This window comes from Bombus bifarius, unplaced genomic scaffold, assembly GCF_011952205.1.
Source record: "Bombus bifarius isolate JDL3187 unplaced genomic scaffold, Bbif_JDL3187 scf7180000007966, whole genome shotgun sequence".
Lineage (NCBI taxonomy): Eukaryota > Metazoa > Arthropoda > Insecta > Hymenoptera > Apidae > Bombus > Bombus bifarius.
In genome coordinates this window covers 73,011-90,507 of record NW_022884352.1, presented here as the reverse complement: position 1 = coordinate 90,507, position 17,497 = coordinate 73,011, and positions in this window count along the sequence as shown.

Sequence of the window (17,497 nt, the reverse complement as noted above, 5' to 3'; positions counted from 1 at the left end):
TTTACGAAGCCGTTCGGAAACTTAATCTCCAGTTCGAGCGACTTTATTGTTGGAATTTTTGAAAACTCGAACCGTCCCTGACAATTAGTCGCATGGCGACAACGCGCTACGCTTCACGCTTCCTCGCTAGATCATCGCCGGCCGCAACTTCCACTTTTCTCTCCTCTTCCTTCTCGTCCTCGCCCATTATACGTCTCTGTCGCTGTTAAAGAAGATTGCGAAAGAAACTGTTTCCTTTCGGTGAAGACGGCGGCGAGCGCGGAAGGACGACGCGCTTGTATTAGTCGAACGGTAAACAACTACGACCTCCTTAGAAAATACCAATTGAGACCAGCGTCGTGTTTAGCGAATCCTCGTTGCCGCGCGTTAATGGATTATTAATAAGAATTTATACGCCAGCGTACGTCGATACGTTCGAGAAAATGTACGGCTTGCGCTCACGGTCGCGGTAACCATTAGAGGAAAGGTAATAATATTTAATTGCATTTTACGACATCCCCGGTTTGCTGTTAATTGTAATTACCATCAAAGATGGCCGCACGGTTAGCATACAGTGTTGCCACGATAAGCACATCTTCGGTACACTGTCACGCCAACTAACTATGCCTTATCCGTCTTTAGCTTTCCCCGCGTCGTCCTCCGTACGGGGCTACGCGTATTATTTACCCTTTCTTCTTCGTACGGAGATTAGGAAGAAATAATCCCGGACTCGAAGGCAAAAGCGACAACGTTACTGACCCCGTAAACGTCACCCGCCACGTTTTACGCTGTGCACGCAAATTTTCTACGCTGTAGCCCGCGCAATGTCGCGCTAATCAACTCGCCCTGCTATAAAATTCGTTCTACGTCTCTGTGGTTTTACAGCTCGCGCTAATTCCAGTGACAAGCGTCGTCACTTTTCAACGACATCGTCCGCTCGACGTTTAACTCTCGCGCCGCGACCTTTCGCTGCAAGAGTGACGCCAGGAAATTTCCTTCCACTTTCCTAACGAGTGTTTCGCTTATCCTCAAAGATTCCGTTTGGCTTCGCTCGCCACCCTGTACGATGGAAATAATAGCACAGGATAGAACGTTCGTTTCTCGCGCACCCTGTAAAAAGTCGTTATCGCGAGCAACGCGCATCGCAAATTGCAGTCGATAAGGAACAACGAGATAGTATCGGATAAGGGACGCGCGATGTGGCACGACACACGCGCACCTAGCGCTACTGTGTACGTAACCGACGAAGAATGGAATGGTCGAATCTAGGGGAAACGAAAGGAGACGAGCGAACGACCCTGGCTCGATGCCGTTTAAGTAAGAGGTAGCAACAAGGCTATGCATACAGGAAATGAGAAAAATTTATTATCGCGTTATTAATGTGTTTAAAAAGTACCTCGCAAACCCCCAACCGAAATTAATCATCCAGCGTTTGCACCTATGTAAATGCACATGTATGTTATCAGCGATCTCAACGATACCACTGATATTTGCTATTTATATATATCATAATTTCGTTTTATTTATCGAGTATAATAAACAAGCAAAGCCTTTTTTGGAACAATAACGTAGAATAGTACGAAAAATATGCGATACATAATCCTTCGGTCGTTGAACAGCGTGAGCAGATAATGTCGCGTTACCTTTTTATTGCACTTATTATCCGCGAAAGATGCATAAATAAATTATTCAACGGTCGCGTAAATTAACGCGATGATACGATAATCATCTCGCCTTAGTCGCATGCAGGGGAAACGTTTCCTGCTCTACGCTGAGATCGTTCTCCTTATCTACTTAGCGTGCTGCTCGTGTTTAGAAACGAATTAATAATCGAGAGAGAAAGGATCGTATCGAAAGCTCGGGCGGAGCTCCAACGGCGTCCGTTTTACTCCACTTTTGCAACATGTGCTCGAATCTCGGTGAAGACATTTGACCAGGCTGTATCAACCGATCTAAACATCTTACTTTACGGTACACTTAACCCGTTAATGCTCGTTAATTAAGGGCCGTTCTTTCGTCTAACGATTAACCTATTCCCTTGCTACATTACATTCGTCAAGCCTCGTCGACAACGGTATTCGTTTAACCCGCGACTGTGTAGCGAGAAAACGTAACATAATTTGTGTAATGCGATACGGTATATCCGATCAAGCTATTTTTTTTCCTTTTTTATAATTCTCTACTCCAAACAAGTTTTACCCGAGCCAGTATCAAACATTGACCACCGCTTTTATAACATCAACTGCACGATAAAAAAAAGAGCAGCGTACAGAATGGAGATTCTAAAGATCTGCAGCGCGGAACATATATTTAATTACGAAAGAAAAGCACTAATTTAAGAACTATCGGAATATGCAATACTCTTAGCGCGTCGCCGCATCGCTGAGTTAAACACGTTGGTCCCTGTGCGAAACGATGGATGGATACGCCAGTGGTGGCTCGCGTGAGTTCGCCTTCTTTGGCCAAACTACGCCAATGTGATATATGCTAATTGCAATTACACCGCGTGTACGGTATCGCTGACTGCTCGGTGCTCGGTGCACGGTGCACGGTGCACGGTGTTCCCTATTCTCGGTGCCCCGCGTGACGGACCACAAAGTTCCGCCAACTTTGCGCTAACTTACTAAACTCAAATTTAACCGGATCTCATTTACCTCCACTTGTTCGACCGTATACCTTATACTCTCTACACCCTGTGTACTTCGTCCAGACCAGTCTGTTTTGCCACGAATTGAATTATATCGCCGTCCCGAGACATTATCTTCGCCTGGTCTCCACGACTCTTCCGTGCTTTTTCACCCCGGAGCTATCGTGGCTCCTACGAAGTCACGAAGAAGGAAATCGCGAAGCTCGATAGAAGGTTGGAGGATCTTTCTTCGCGGACAGAACGCTCGTAGTTTCGAAATCGACGGCGAACGAAGACAAAGATGGCAAGGAATTTCACACGAGGGCAGGCGGTCTGGCGTTTTCTTACACGGTCCGATTAATTATCCGAAAGGTATAGCAAGTTCGTTTCACCATTAGCGTACACTATGGAAAGATTTATAATAATATCCTTAATTGCTGTTACCGGCACGATTAAATTTATTCGCTCGCTGCCAGTCATTAGGGAGCGCTTTATCGTGCAAAACGATCGGCATTTTTGCGCGAGACGTTCGTGCCCCGAGTGCATTAGAAAAACACACAATGGGATCGTACCAAGCGGCATTATATTGACGTTAAATGATACGAAACAAAGCACGCGACTCGATACAAGATACGCGGGCTAGCTTCGTTTACCTTTTGCCGATACCATTTTGTCGAATCCATCGTTCTCGTATCGAACGTTTCTGTCTGCAATTTCCGGATGTCGTTCCCGATCGTCTCATACTTCCTTACAGAGGATCAAACGACAACATATTGAAACTACAACGTACAAGCTACAGACGATAAACTTTATCGCTGATGAACGCTTGGCATAGCTTAATTCCTTCTGTCATCCTGTAGCAGCCTAACTTTCAGCTTTTTCACATAGGTAAGACGCGACGATAACGTCGCATAAATCGAGCTTAAGTAGGTAATCGAAGGCAATAACGAAGAATCATGGTAAGTAGGCGAGACACGATACAACGATCGTGTGGCGATTTTTCGCGTTATCGAAGCGGCAAATTAAGGAAAAACGTCGGATTTGACGAATCGATCGAGACGAACGACAAAAGCGAGAGATCTCGCGTCGATAACGACGGTTGGGTAGGCAGTTAGTAGAATGGTAGTAGGATTATCGGTGTTCGTGGAGGCACGCTCGCCAATGGATTATATCGGTAGGGACACGCAACCGTAATAGATTTGCCACGGTTTGGCACGGTTTATCGAGTCTACCTTGCGTTTCGTCATGTACGGTTGGTTTGACGGTCTCACGATCGGCCGCGGTCTGCATTTTCGCGGCTACTTTTTTCATTCCGAAGGAAGGGGAAACGGTAATTGAGTCGTCGAGCATTTAGTTGTGCGAGACGTGCACGGTATACGGAGTCACGATATACGATCGATTCATTTTTCATCGATTTTAGGCACCGTCGTCGCTCGTTTTTATACGTTTCGCGGGCAACCTCGATATTCGAGCAGTTTAATTAACTCGTTTATTCGAGGAAAATAGATACGAAAACGTCCGGTTTATATTATCCGGTGAAGCGATGGCAGACAGGGCGCGTAATAAACTTAACTGAAAAAAAGAGGAGTACTCACGAGTCCGGATCGTAAACACATTAGTATTTACGCGACGATTCGGAAAACGCAGCTGCGGCTAATAAAAATCCAGATCCGATGGGTAGGATTCGCGTGGTTAAAAAACGAGCGAAAGAGACGACGGTTGAACGGCTCGTTTCACCGTGCAATATCTGAATTATATATGCACTCGTAAAACTTGTAATACTTCCTAATTGTGCGTCGTTCTTTCTTGGTCGCGCGTTTTGTAATTATTAGCCGGCGTGTATATCGGCGTAATTATGCGACACTTTGATTTGCCCGAGCATTCATCGATTTACACGCGTTTATATACGCGCCCCTCTCGGCCGCTCCGCCCATTCGCCGAGCTACCACATTTTATCTACGCCTTTCGTTAATCGAAACGCCGAGTATTTCATGGCCTTTTACTTTTATCTATGGCTTCGAAGAAACACGTGTAATCGAACCTGCAGTTTGCTTTTAACGATACTACGACAACTGCGGACGACTACAGCTCCTAACGCACCTCATCGATAACGAATCTCGTAGAATTCGATAGAAAATATTATTTTCCGATTATTATAATCATTTCCGCTGTCTGTAGCGATCAGATCGAAACGCCGCTGATCAGGCCGTTCGCCTTCGTACGTCGCTTACGATCGATAGCGATTTTCGTACGAAGAAGTTTCTCTTCGTCCATCCGTAACGACCTCTTATCCTATTCGTTGTCGTTCACCGTGTACGACTCATTCTCTGCTTCGCGATAAGGTCGCTCGAAGGACCCTGGATCCAGTTATTCTCTTCTCGGAGACCACTTAAACACCCAAATGGACTCGATAATTTCATATTGATTTACCGTTCTTCCCCTCGACACGCCCATCTTTCTCTCCTCTTTTTCTCTTGCTTTTTGCCCTTTTCTTTTTTAAATCGTGCGTGTTTTTCGCGAAGCAACAACTAGCGACACGAAGTCTGACCCGAATACGAGAAAATTTGCCCGACGAGTCTCAACGGAGCAATGGCGACAATTATCGTGCCAATGATCGAGAAAAAGTAGAGATCCGGCCAGGTCGGATCGAGTCGAACGGTATGCGAACTCGTAACGCAGGAATTCTGGAATATCTATTCGATGGCCGATCGCTGGCCGGCGTAATTGCTCGTAATTGATCGTCCGGCCGAATTCTCGATGCTTCGGTCAGCGTATCGTTCGTTAAAGTCGAAACGAACGATCGTCACGTAGCAACGTGCCGGGCAAAAAGCCATCGTTCGCGAATAAACTTCTCATTTTTAGCTCGCCGCGTGGCCAAACTGATTTATCGATGTTAAAGGCAAGGATCTCGACTCGCGGCCAATTATCCGGACTCGATCGTCCCGCGGATATCCACGCGACGTTTTTTGCCCGGGTATCTTTCAATGGCTACGCAACGCGACCCGATTCTCACAGAAATCTCTCATCTAAACAACGCATTGCACGCGAACGAACTGTGCAAGTCGGTGCGTAGCGGCAGAACAGAATTTTAGTTATCTCGTTTACACGCGTTCCGTGATACCTTCGCGAAACACGCGAAACGCTAAAAACGAATTCAAAAATATATATCTCTTCTTTATTAAGCGGGTATATCACCTTGTAGGGATTGCACGATAATTAGGAATTTTATCGGACGAATGGATTTCTCTCTCAGGGACGAGGCTAATCAACGCGACGAATCTTTAATTCTCCCTACGTCCGACGTACCTATTGATACTTAGTTTTTAATTATCCTATACATTGCTATCCATCCCTACGTCCTGTCAGGAGTCACGAGAAAATATTCAGCAAATAGACTCGTAAAAGCATACCGGGCGCGGAACGATGCTTCGCGTATTATTTTATATTACTTTACGCGCTTCATAAAAAAAAAAAATTAGAAAAAATTCCTACGATCGTTCAATATTTTACTCGGTTCGTTTTACGTGTCTAGTCGTTATCGTGGAACCGGGACCTCAAGGCACCTACGTTGTCGCAGCAGCCGAAAAGATGAACGAAAGACGAACCCTCGTCGATCGAACAGCGAAGTGAAACGGCGAAGGAAAGCGAAAGACCAGCGCTAATTACGGTCAATGAAAAGAAGCGGAGGAAGGAAAGTATCTTGACCGAAAATAGAACTATAGAGAATAGAGGGAATCTGTGACCGGCTTTTCTTTCAGACTATCCAAGTACAATGTCTACTTGTACGTACGAAACTTGCCTCTAGCTCGGTGAAGCAGGGCAAAGGTTCGCGAGACCGTGTGGATTAGGCACGCGAAGAAGGGTAGCCGGTCCCTTTGAACCTGGCTCGGGACTCGCGACTGCGTAACTCACGCGGCCTCTAGCCTCGCGCACACGCTCGGTTTGCGTTCTCTCGTTCGTCGACGCTTCAGACCGAGGATTGTGATAACGATAATTAATGTTGCCCGACGTTGATTATCCCGCACGCGATACCCGTGCCTACCCTTCCGCCACGTCTGGCTCTCGTTCCGTCTTTCTCTCCTTGACTAACCACACCTTCGTTTCCACTCTTACCCTCTTTCGGTTCGCTTCGTTCGCACGTACACCCGAGCGAGATCGCTTTACCATCGTGTCGTCGTTGAGATTACGATCGCAAGGTCTCTTTTAGAAGAAATTATCGTCCCTGGTCTGCGGAGCTGCGCAGTTATCGGAAATCCCGACGGGATTTGGAACTTTATCTCGGATCGATATTAACACACGTGACCGATATTATTTGGGGAACGACCCGGAAACACTCGTACAAGGTACGAGGAGTAAGAATTGTTTCTCGATTTCTTAGCGGTCCATCGATGCGAAATTAATCATGCGAGCTAACAAGTAAGTTCTGAGAATCCATTAAGCGGCGTGCCAGGGACCACGACCGTATTAACCGGCTTCCACGATATCGTCATTAGGAATCTTAATATACGGGCCAAACAACCAAGGTGATCCATGATTCTCGACAAGTGCGATTGTCCGCTAAAATGAATATAAATCAAACCTTCCGTGTTCGAGCGAGAGAGTGCCGTAATGGCCTCGCGACCAATTCGCAGGTAAACGACCCTTGTTTGTTTTGTAACAACCAACATGGTCGAGCGCCGATGTAAACTGTGGAATCGGGTCGCTCCGATCCTGCCGTTTCGTATCTCGTTCGCATCTTCGATCTCCTTCTTCGCGATCGTAACCGAAAAAACGAATTTCGTGAAAAGTTCCGAGCAAAGTGGGCGAAGAGACGCTGGCTCGAGTGAATTCGACGATAGGGAATCCGGTCGTTGCGAAGACGAAGCTGTTTATCTCGTCGCTGTCGGTGAAGCGTCTAGACGGGCCGACAGAAAAATTCTCCGGGCAAATGCTCGCGTTCGGGTCGATTTACGAGCAACGCCAACTTTTAGTGGACCATGGCGTAGTGGACTTTCGAGAGGTCTAATCGTAAGTGCCTCTTCATTGCTGGTGCGTGCACCCGTCCGGTAGATAGCGGAATACCTCGGTAGAAAAAAGAAGGAGAAGAAAGGAGGAACGAGTGGCTACTCTTAACCGATCAGGACCGTGGCATCTAATGGCTTTGCCACGCCACGTGACCCTCGAACGCTTAATGCGGGTCCGCAGGTGATCGCGGCCACTCGCTGCACGACTCATCGCGAGTACAAAAATTCGAAGCAAATCGCTCGTGAACGCGTGCATCCTCGTCTTGTCGCCAGCCGTGGCGCCTTTAATGCGGCCAGAATCCTCGCGTTCTTACCCCGCCAACTAATTAAGCCAGATAAAACGAAGAAGCGGAAGATGCACGCGATTTCGGAATAGACTCTCGACTTTCGTAGACGTGGCGTAATCGCAATTACCTAGCGCCTAATTGAGACGATCTACGGGAATCTCGAGTGTGGATCGATGCAAGTAGAATGTTCGCGGTGTCGCGTATATTCGAACGAGCCCGTTGGAAGGACGAGACGAGACGTTATCGGGCTGGAATAGCGGGACGACTTCATGGTGGGCCTGCTATCTTAACCGAATTTACGGAAAACACTTTGCTCGCTGGCCACCGTCACCAGGAATGCTTGTCCTGCCACCGACGAACGGCCGGTATTTCTGGCATGCTCGTCCGGTCTCGACCGGTGCGCTTCCAAATCGACAATCGTGTTAAACCCGTGTTTCCTAATGGATTCTCGGAATCGTCATTCGCTCCTCGAATCACTCAAAACGATCGCTGGTACGAGGCTCATCTCGGTTCACCGGCGATTCGATAAATCTTGCGCCGAGAAGAGGCGACCGATCAGGAAGCGAAAACGTCACGCGGTTCTACCGTCGCCGAACCATAGTTGCGGATAATTCGATTCTGGAGCGAACTGTCGGTCGACTCGTTGCCGTCTCTCTATCTAGTCGAGACGAGGCAACGCGAAGCAAAGCGAAACCCCGTAGCCTGTTCGTTCTCCGTGAAGAACGAGAACGGAGAACGAGAGCTGATCGTGGAATGACGACGGGCGACGGACGATGGTTCGTTCGTGGCGCGGAACTAATGACGAGCACGGTGACGAACGACGACAAAGAACTGTTAGTGGCAGGTACGAGAAGGGAGATTGGCAACGCGGCGAACAGGAGAACGGAGATCCGATAAAACGGCGCGTTTTGCTACGCTGGCTTTCGTCCGGGCAACACCTGCGCGCCGTGCCGTGTTACGGCCGTGCTACATCGCGCCTCTATTGTGCACGATTAAAGGACAAATCGAATTTAGCTCGTAACGCGATACAAAAAAAAAAAAAGAAAAGAGCCGTCGCTCTTTCGAGATCGACTCGTCTCTATTAGCTCTTCTCGAGATTGGCAAGCAGATCGACGAGACCCGTTCGTGGCGATCGCGACAGCAGGATAAACTCGGGCGTTTCGTTTCATGCGCAATCAGATACCAGACGAATTAACCGACCACTCGGACAACATATGTCAGCAACGTTGTAGCGAACTTATCGAGATCGCGGTAACGACCACTTACGTTCTTAAGACCATAAATTAGGATATTTCTTTAGTTCAATTTATCTACGCGGTAAAGCGAGTCTAATGGGTCGCCGAGTCGAAGAAGTCGTCGTTGTTGTCTTTGTTGGTGACGAGAGAGAGGGAGGGAGAGAGAGAGAGACAGAGACAGAGAGAGAAGAGAGAGAATACGTTCCGGTGTGTCCCGTCAAGCACGACCATTAAAAAACTTTTTTCCTCGGGGCTCCAGAGAAAAATTTAGTCGTAGAGGCTGTCGAAAAAATGCAAACAGTGCCCGTCCAACCGGATGAGAGGAGATTGAATCGAAGGAAAGAAGCGATCAGACGCGCCACGAGTCCGTCCAATTCTCGACTCGCGAACGCGGAAAAAGAAGCACAATCTCTCCGGTCTGCCGAAGCGTGTCCAGCATGGCGACAAAAAACTGCCCCCAGAAAATCGATCGACACGCGCTTTCCGTGTTCTTTAATTGACTCTGGAATATTAACGAGAATTCCACCGCGAGATCTAAAATCCGCGCTCCATAGAGCCAGGCGTCGAGCAGCCAGCCCGAGTAAAAAGTTGCTTCTTACAACTGTCTTAAAGTAGCGACTTCGCTTTATCCGTTTATCGAACGCGTGGCACGTAATCGACAGCCCTTAATATCGTCGCGAAGTAACGTCGCATTTCGGAAACGTCGTTTTTCGCCCTATCTTTACAAGGGATCTCGAAAGTCTTGCGCGTATTTTTAGGACGTCCGTAATTACGGGTATAATTTTACCGGTCATTAAGGCACGCACCTGCCGATAATCTAAACAATCTCGTCCTACGGCGAGATCTGATAACAGCATTGACGTACCTACTTCTCGCGGTATACCTTCGTTGCGCCAGCCTTGCGTTACTCTGACTCCACTGTGCGATACTCGCTTGCAACGGAGGTACGAGTTCGATCGTCGTGGTTAACCCCTTGTCGCCTTACCGTCGTATTTCATTAAGGCGGACATCGTAATTTATTATTTGATCGCATGGCACCGAGTCACATTACGCGCATAGGGAGCAAAAAACGTATCGAGTATTCAAACGTGATTAAACTCCTATCCGTTGGTAATTGAAAGATTCAGGACACGCATAATATTCTTTCCTCCTGCTGTTTTTTCGTTCGTCGAGTGGATAGATAGGAATTTATTAAATTGGAAGAAGTCAAAGTATTTATAACCGTACGATAAGCCACTGATTTTTTTCAATCGTGCAAACTCTTTTAGTCTCGCTCGTTCGTCGTACATTTTCTTTTCTTTTTTCTTTTTTTTTTCACTTTGACAAAAACATCAATCTATGATTTTCAATGACGTTGCATCAACACCGACTGCAAAGTTCTCGAAGGCTAATAAAACTTCCAAACAGACGTCGCTTGTTCCGCGAGTGTCCGCTCGCACCACGATGTCGCTCAGCTTTTCCCATCTTCGTCCAACTCGGATCTTTTTCTCCCTCGAGCGTCGACGCGTTCTCTGCGAGCGAGGAACGAGTTAACGAGGTGAACGCTTTCCGTCCGATATTTAACCGGGGGCTCGCCTTGGGTCTCGTTTTATCGGGTCATATATCAAAACTCGGCGGCCGAAAACGTCAGAAACAGAAAGGGAAAGCGGCGACGTGGTGCCTTTCTGACCGATTCACGAAATTCCACCGAAGAACGCGAGACATCGTTTCGATCGACGATCGTGGCACCGATCTGTACGGGACGTGAATCGGTCGTATCGCGTTCGCAATACGCGAGCTAAAGCAGAATCGAATTACCATAGTATGCGTCCAGCTAATGGGCCAATGGGAAAGATTAAATAGAATTCAGCCGATTCGCATGATTATTCGGATTTTAATTGGCGGTGGCCTGCGGACACGCGGTCCTCGTGGACACAAGATACCGATACCCTACCACCTCGAATAGATTGAAACGTTCGGGAAGGCAGGGTCGAAGGCAAAAGAGGAGTACGGTTGCTCGAGCACGGTGGAGCGCATAAGCGTGGGTTTCTCGCAGCCATGGCCCACATTCCAATAAATAACGAAACAAAGGAGCTGGATATTCACCCCTCCCATCTGCTGTTTCGGCCTGCCGCCATATTTACATCCGATAACGAGCCGCCGGCAGATATTTACATTTTTAATAGCATAAACCCACAGACCTGACGGCCCGTTCGAATAATATTTCCCTCCTTCCTCCGTTCCCTTTTTCCATCGTCATCAACGACCCCACCGTGGACGCCATTTATTAGCCCTAATTGATCGAAAGGGGTACGTAAACCTTTTCCCCGTCTCTCGCCTCCAATTTTTTTCTCTCGTTTCTGTCGGTCGACGAGCAAAGCCAGCGCGCATATGGGGCTGTTTACGCTTACGTTCCTTCCAGAGAGGAAGATTCGTCGAACGAAACTGGAGAAGGATAACGTTCGTTAACGGCGGCAGGGAGGCTCGGAAATCGCACCCTCGTTTACCGCACGGCACATGACGCCGGTATTTCGGTAACGATTAGCCCCGAGTTCGACGAGTTAACAGGTGATCGCTATTAAAAACCAGGAGAACTATACTTTCGAAATCGACTCGTTCCCCACCCTTCGTTCGGAGAGAAAAGCGGGCCGAGAGGAACCGCGAGGCAGACCCGGAGAATTCCCTAATGGACTCGTCACGCTGGAAAAGTTGGTAATTTACGATCGACGGGTCTGGGTTAAAGCAGGAGGGTTGAAACGCAGGGTGAAACGCAGGGTGAAACGAAGCAGGACGGATAGAAAGAGAGAACGTTGGACGCGTAGTGAAACATCGGGGCGTCGAGAGTCGAGTCTAATCCCGTAGTAGGAGGGTTAATTGGATGGAGTGTTTGAGCTCGCAATTAGCGATTAGCAATTACTCGGTATCGAAATGGATGGAAAGGGTGGGGGAACAGGGTGGTTCGACCGTCTCGGGCCGACGGAGCGATTAATGAGCCAATCGGCTAATAACGCGTCACGCAACAATACGCGGTAACCGTTTCGCTTCGCGACGCGTTGCCGTTCGTTCGATATTGTTGCCGTTATTAGGCCCGAACCTAGAAAACACTGCCGTTGCCACATCCTCACTCCCACGAGGATCGTGGCTCGTTACCCGATTACACCGGTCTTACCGCACGGGCGGAACGCTTTCGCGAGCTCTTGAAGCGAGCCGCGCAAAGATCGATGCTCCGCGATAGATAGGCTTGCCCGTCTCCCTCCCACTTCGATCTTTCCCTTCGTGTTCCTCTTCTTTCCGCTCGTTCTATTTTGCAATCGAGTATTAGCCGAGTAATGCGCTTTAATGGGCCGCGCTCGGAGAATGGATGGACTCCGCGTTCGTGTTCGCGCGCGGTCGAACTTGTTCGATTAACCCCTTCGTGAGCGCAGCATCCGCTCCGGTCGTCTCCGCGCCGATGGATAAATGACGTCGTTTCGCCGCTCCGGGGAAACGTACAACGGTACGGTATTTTCCAGCGTTCCTTCCACTTAAGTAGCCATCGATCGCCTCGAAAGATCGAGAAAATTTTAACACCGTTTTCGGTCAGCTTTTGCACGGTAAACGACAGCTGAAGACGAAGTTCGAAGACGATGCGACAGATGGAACGGGACGAAGATCGGGCGAAGCAGGGTGCAACGCGCGAATCGCCGAGCTCGAGGGAAGCGACGGCGGTTTGGAGAGACGCGACGAATTTCTTGGAAAACGATACGTAACTGGCCCGGGTGAAATATGCTCGAGGCTTCGAGCGGGATAAAGCTCTGCTAATTGGTGGCGAGGACGAGTGGTGCGCGCCTACACTAGCATCGGTTCGCGAGTCGCGTAATTCCGGCTAATTTATTTGATTGCACCGGCATGCCCGACTCTGCTCGCCGTAATAAGACTTGCCCTCGCCCCTTTTACGCTCCTTCTCCTCCTCATCCTCCTCCTGCTCCGTCTGTTTTTTCTTCTCCTCTTTCAGAACATCGGGCCCCCTCGCTAGTCTCTCGAACAGACGAGAACGAAATCGGTAAGCTGGTTGCCGCCTTCTCTTTCGAATTCGAAGTTACCTCGTCCAAGACCATAGAGAATCATAGAAAATTATCTCTTCTCTCTCTCTCTCTCTCTTTCTCTCTCTCTCGCGCGCGCGCGATAAAAAGAAAATAGTCGAGCGAGACTGGGAAAACGATCGCCAAGGTTTCGTGCGTCAAACGGTCGGGCGTGGACGACGAAAGCAGCGATTCTCGGAGGCCGTAGCTCCTTAACAGCCCCTAACGAGGCAACGGAGAAGTAGCAGCCGTGTGTCCACGCGTTTTATACGCACGCGAGCGACTGTGTGGCCCTTTGATACAGCGTAAGGACTCTTAATAACAATGTCGTTTATAGTTAGTACATGGGCGGAGGTTAGTTAGCGAGCATCGTGGATGTTCGGCGGCGAGGGGAAAGAGAACGCTAATAAAACACAATTAGCGGCTCTACCGAGCCGACCAATCACCGGGTTCCGCGCGCTCTATCGTGTACGCACGCGTAAAACTCCGGCACTGGTTATTTATGGCTTTCCTGGCGCGCATTATTGAGAGAAGGGTATCCTTATTTTTCGCAATCAGCTCGCTCGTTGTTACCGGTCGTCGTTTTCGTCGTCGTTTTCGTCGTCGTCGAAACTATTCGCTTCCTATCTGTATTATCACCACATCTAAGTTCCATGAGGCGTCATCGCGATCATACGGCGATCGTACGATTCGATAAAAGTGTATTATCGATGGTAAGCAATACGCCTAATCGAGAAAGAAATATCTTTTCGCTATCGAAGATGCGGAAACGCAATGCCATCGCTGCGAAATCGCAACGATCTCGTGTCCCTGGTGTACGCCAGGACCCATCCTCGCGAATCGTCGCCATTTCTTTCTCGAGGGTGGTCGAATTAGAACGAGGAGAACCCTCGTTGAACGACGACCCTTCTGCCTCGAAACCAATCGACCGCGAACTACCCCCTCGTTCGTCGAGTCTTATTGGCGAGAGTTAACCCACGATTCGGCCACCATTTCCGGCCAACGATGAAAGAGCGCATGGCGGTCAATTAATCGGTGCAGACGGTATTTTCGAAACGTTTGGGAAACATTGAGGCAGAAAAACGATCGCGTTACGCCATATTTGTGCCGAACCGGCTGTTAATCGTTCAACGATTAACTATAGAAGCTTGTTAGTGGAACTGTTAGCTGCTAAGTTACACCGTGTTTTACGAATATTCGAATGACTCATTCGAATGGCTAATGGCATCGAGGCTATTTTGACGCATAAGTTCTATCTTCTAAATATTAAAATTTTGATATTCATATTAGCGATCGTTGTCTGACAAGGACAGGCGATCGTTGGTCGGAGAACGCGTTCTCGCAGGGTCTGCATACGCAACATTGTCTCTTTGGAAGACTCGACGTTCGTAATTTGTTAATCGGCGCGCTATCTTGTTAATTACCCGATAACAGAGCGATACGGTATACCCGCAGAATGAGATTCCGTTATCGCGCGAGCTCGTTTCGGTTTATCGCCAACGGTTAAATGGTAATTTGCTATTTATTTTCCGAGGGAGAAAAGTCGAGTAACGCGAGTTATCGCGGTCGCCGGCTATTTTGCATATCGACCAGCTAGAAACTCGGACTGGCGGAGTCGCGCCAAACGCGTTTCCGCGCCATTTCAAAATCCAGTCGTCGACGATTTTCCATTTCGCAGATATCCATCTCGCTCGAGTAGGATTGCCGGTGCCAAGGGAGCGGATAAACAGCGGCGTAACGTCATTGAAATCTCCGACCACCGAACGCTGCCTGGGACGAAGACGCGCGACCGCTGCAATCCGTCGTTCCGACCAAAGAAAGCCACCTCGTTTCGTGTAACGTTTAATTGGAGCGGTCGGAAACGAGTATTAATTTACCTTCGATACGTGTCGGCAATAACGACATTGATACAGTTTTTGCCGATGGCCACGGGGAGGGGCAAGCAACTAATTTCAACTTAATCGTCGTCTTATCGCAATTTACCGAGTATAAGTGAGCCTTAATTGACTCGAGTGCTGTACAAGGACTGGTTGTTCCCGGCGAAGCAGTAAGCACAAAAGGCGCTCGCCTGCAAAAAGTTCGCTTCAACGAGCATTTCTCGGTCGTGGAATGTCGAACGGCTCGCGGTTCCTAGAACGTTCGTCTCCTCGATCGTCCCGATCTCTTTCCGATCGTCGCGTCGCGAGGAAAAATGGTCATGGCCAGCACCGAGCCGGCTACGAAACCCTGGAATTCTGACACTCAACGTTTACGCGATTTCAATGGAATCGTGCGCGAGCGTGCAGACGACACGAGCTTACGGAATCCGCCGGTTCTTTCCAACGAGCCACGTTATCGCGAAACGCGTTTACGCGATTCCGTTCCGTAGGCGAATAAACTTTCGCTCGACCGTGCAGTACCAACCGGTCGATCGTCGGTAATAAAGCCATCTTTCTGTGTAAACAGTATAGAAAGAAGAAATTGATATCGTTACATGGCGAAACTCACTTTGCGTCTTTTCCATATCGTCGGCAAGTTCCGTTTCCCCGACGTCCACCAAACTCCGGATGCTGAATACGCTCTTGGCGACCCGGGTTTTCTGAAGCTCGGATACACCCTCGGGTATTCTTCTCGGGGTCGTGCTCAGATCCATCGTTGTTCCCGATACGGACGATTCACTTGTCGAACGTTAATCGAGGGAAAAGAGGAGGCGCGTATACACGTCCTCTCACAGTACGCGCGAATATCGTATCGTCCTTTCGTCGATTCGCATGGTATACAGCACGCAACTGCTATCTCGTACGATTCGTGCCGTATAATCGATGATTCGAACTGTTATCGTTCATGAATTCAATACGAACGTCGCGGAAATTTGACGATTCGTTTCCCCTAATCAAAGACTCGTCGATCGAAACGTACGATACGTTTCGTTTGCGGATATGGCCACAATTTTCGTTCGCGATACTCGATCTCGTTGTCGAGCGATACGGATCGGGCCGCTTACTCCTCTTATCTTTTTCAATGAAATATCAGATCCTTATCCGATGGATCGGCAACGAGCCGGTAATTTGGTGTTTGTCCCTCGATTGCGCGACCACCTGACGCGATGCGATTCAGCGTCTCTTTTCAAGGTGTCCAACAATTCCATCCAGATGGATTTCGCGATCTTTCGAACGTGTAGGTCTCGATTTCAATTTCCGCAAACCTGGTGCACTCGATTCCAAAGACGATAGGATCGTTGGCGGCGATTAGATCGACTCGATGCGCTCTAACAGTACGAATAATCTGGCCACGGAAAGCAGAATATCGGACGATGCTCGCTCGTAATCGATCCGATCGTTAAGTGTTGCGCGTATCATTGCAAACTAAAACGATCAACGAGCTATGTTGTCTCCTGCAGCTATGTTTGTATACCAACGTTCACGACGTTCGCTTTACCTGGAATCAGTCAATGGTCTAAACCGAGTCTATCGAGCTGTTGCTGATGCCTCGATCTTTCTCTCGATCGTGCTTATCGTCCGCTCGGAGTCTTCGTCGGCGGCGAATTTACCGCAACCACTCTGCTTCCATCAATTGATCGAATTAACAGCTCGATCATCGATCGTTCCTTGTCTGGTACGCTCGATCACTGCACACCGTCCCCTGCCCGCCCATTCGATCTCTCTACGGTTTCTCGAGTCGGCCTCGATCTCGCGATTAAACTCGCCGAGAAAGCGTACGTACGAACGATCCAACGAAACGTCACTTGTTCGCGTTCGAACGTTCGATTTCAGGATAGAATCCGCGAAAGAGTTACGATCACCAGTTGCACGAATCTCTTGCCTCAAGGACGATCGATGGTCGTTCGTCCGGTCGTTGAAGGAATCAAAGTTGACAGGTGACAGTTAATGGAGGGGAACAGGCGAGAATGTCGGGCGCGCGGTTCTACGCAGCCACGCGACGAGCGAACACGAGAAAGCAGAACCGGCCAGCACCGAGCACACGCGTATCGCGAACTCCTGTTCGGCAATGTTCGCGTTCGAGTTCCCTCCACCTCGAGGAGGTCGATCGTGTCCCAAGGTGGTACCACCTGGTAGAGGGGAAGGTGGAACACCGAGACCGCCCTTCTCGAACAAAATGGAGTTTTCTCGAGCTTTCAGCTCCGCCTATCGTGATCCACCCACGTCGTTTACCGCCTCGAACGACCTACGAGTCGCACCACGGATCGTCTTTCTCTTGTCTTAGGTTCGCTCGAATCCCTCCTCGAGCCCTGAGCGCGACACGACCGATCCAGATCGAGAGGCTGTTACTAAAAACCCTCGGAGGTTCCTGACGCTCGCCGTCAGTTTCGGTGGTTAACGGAGGCGAA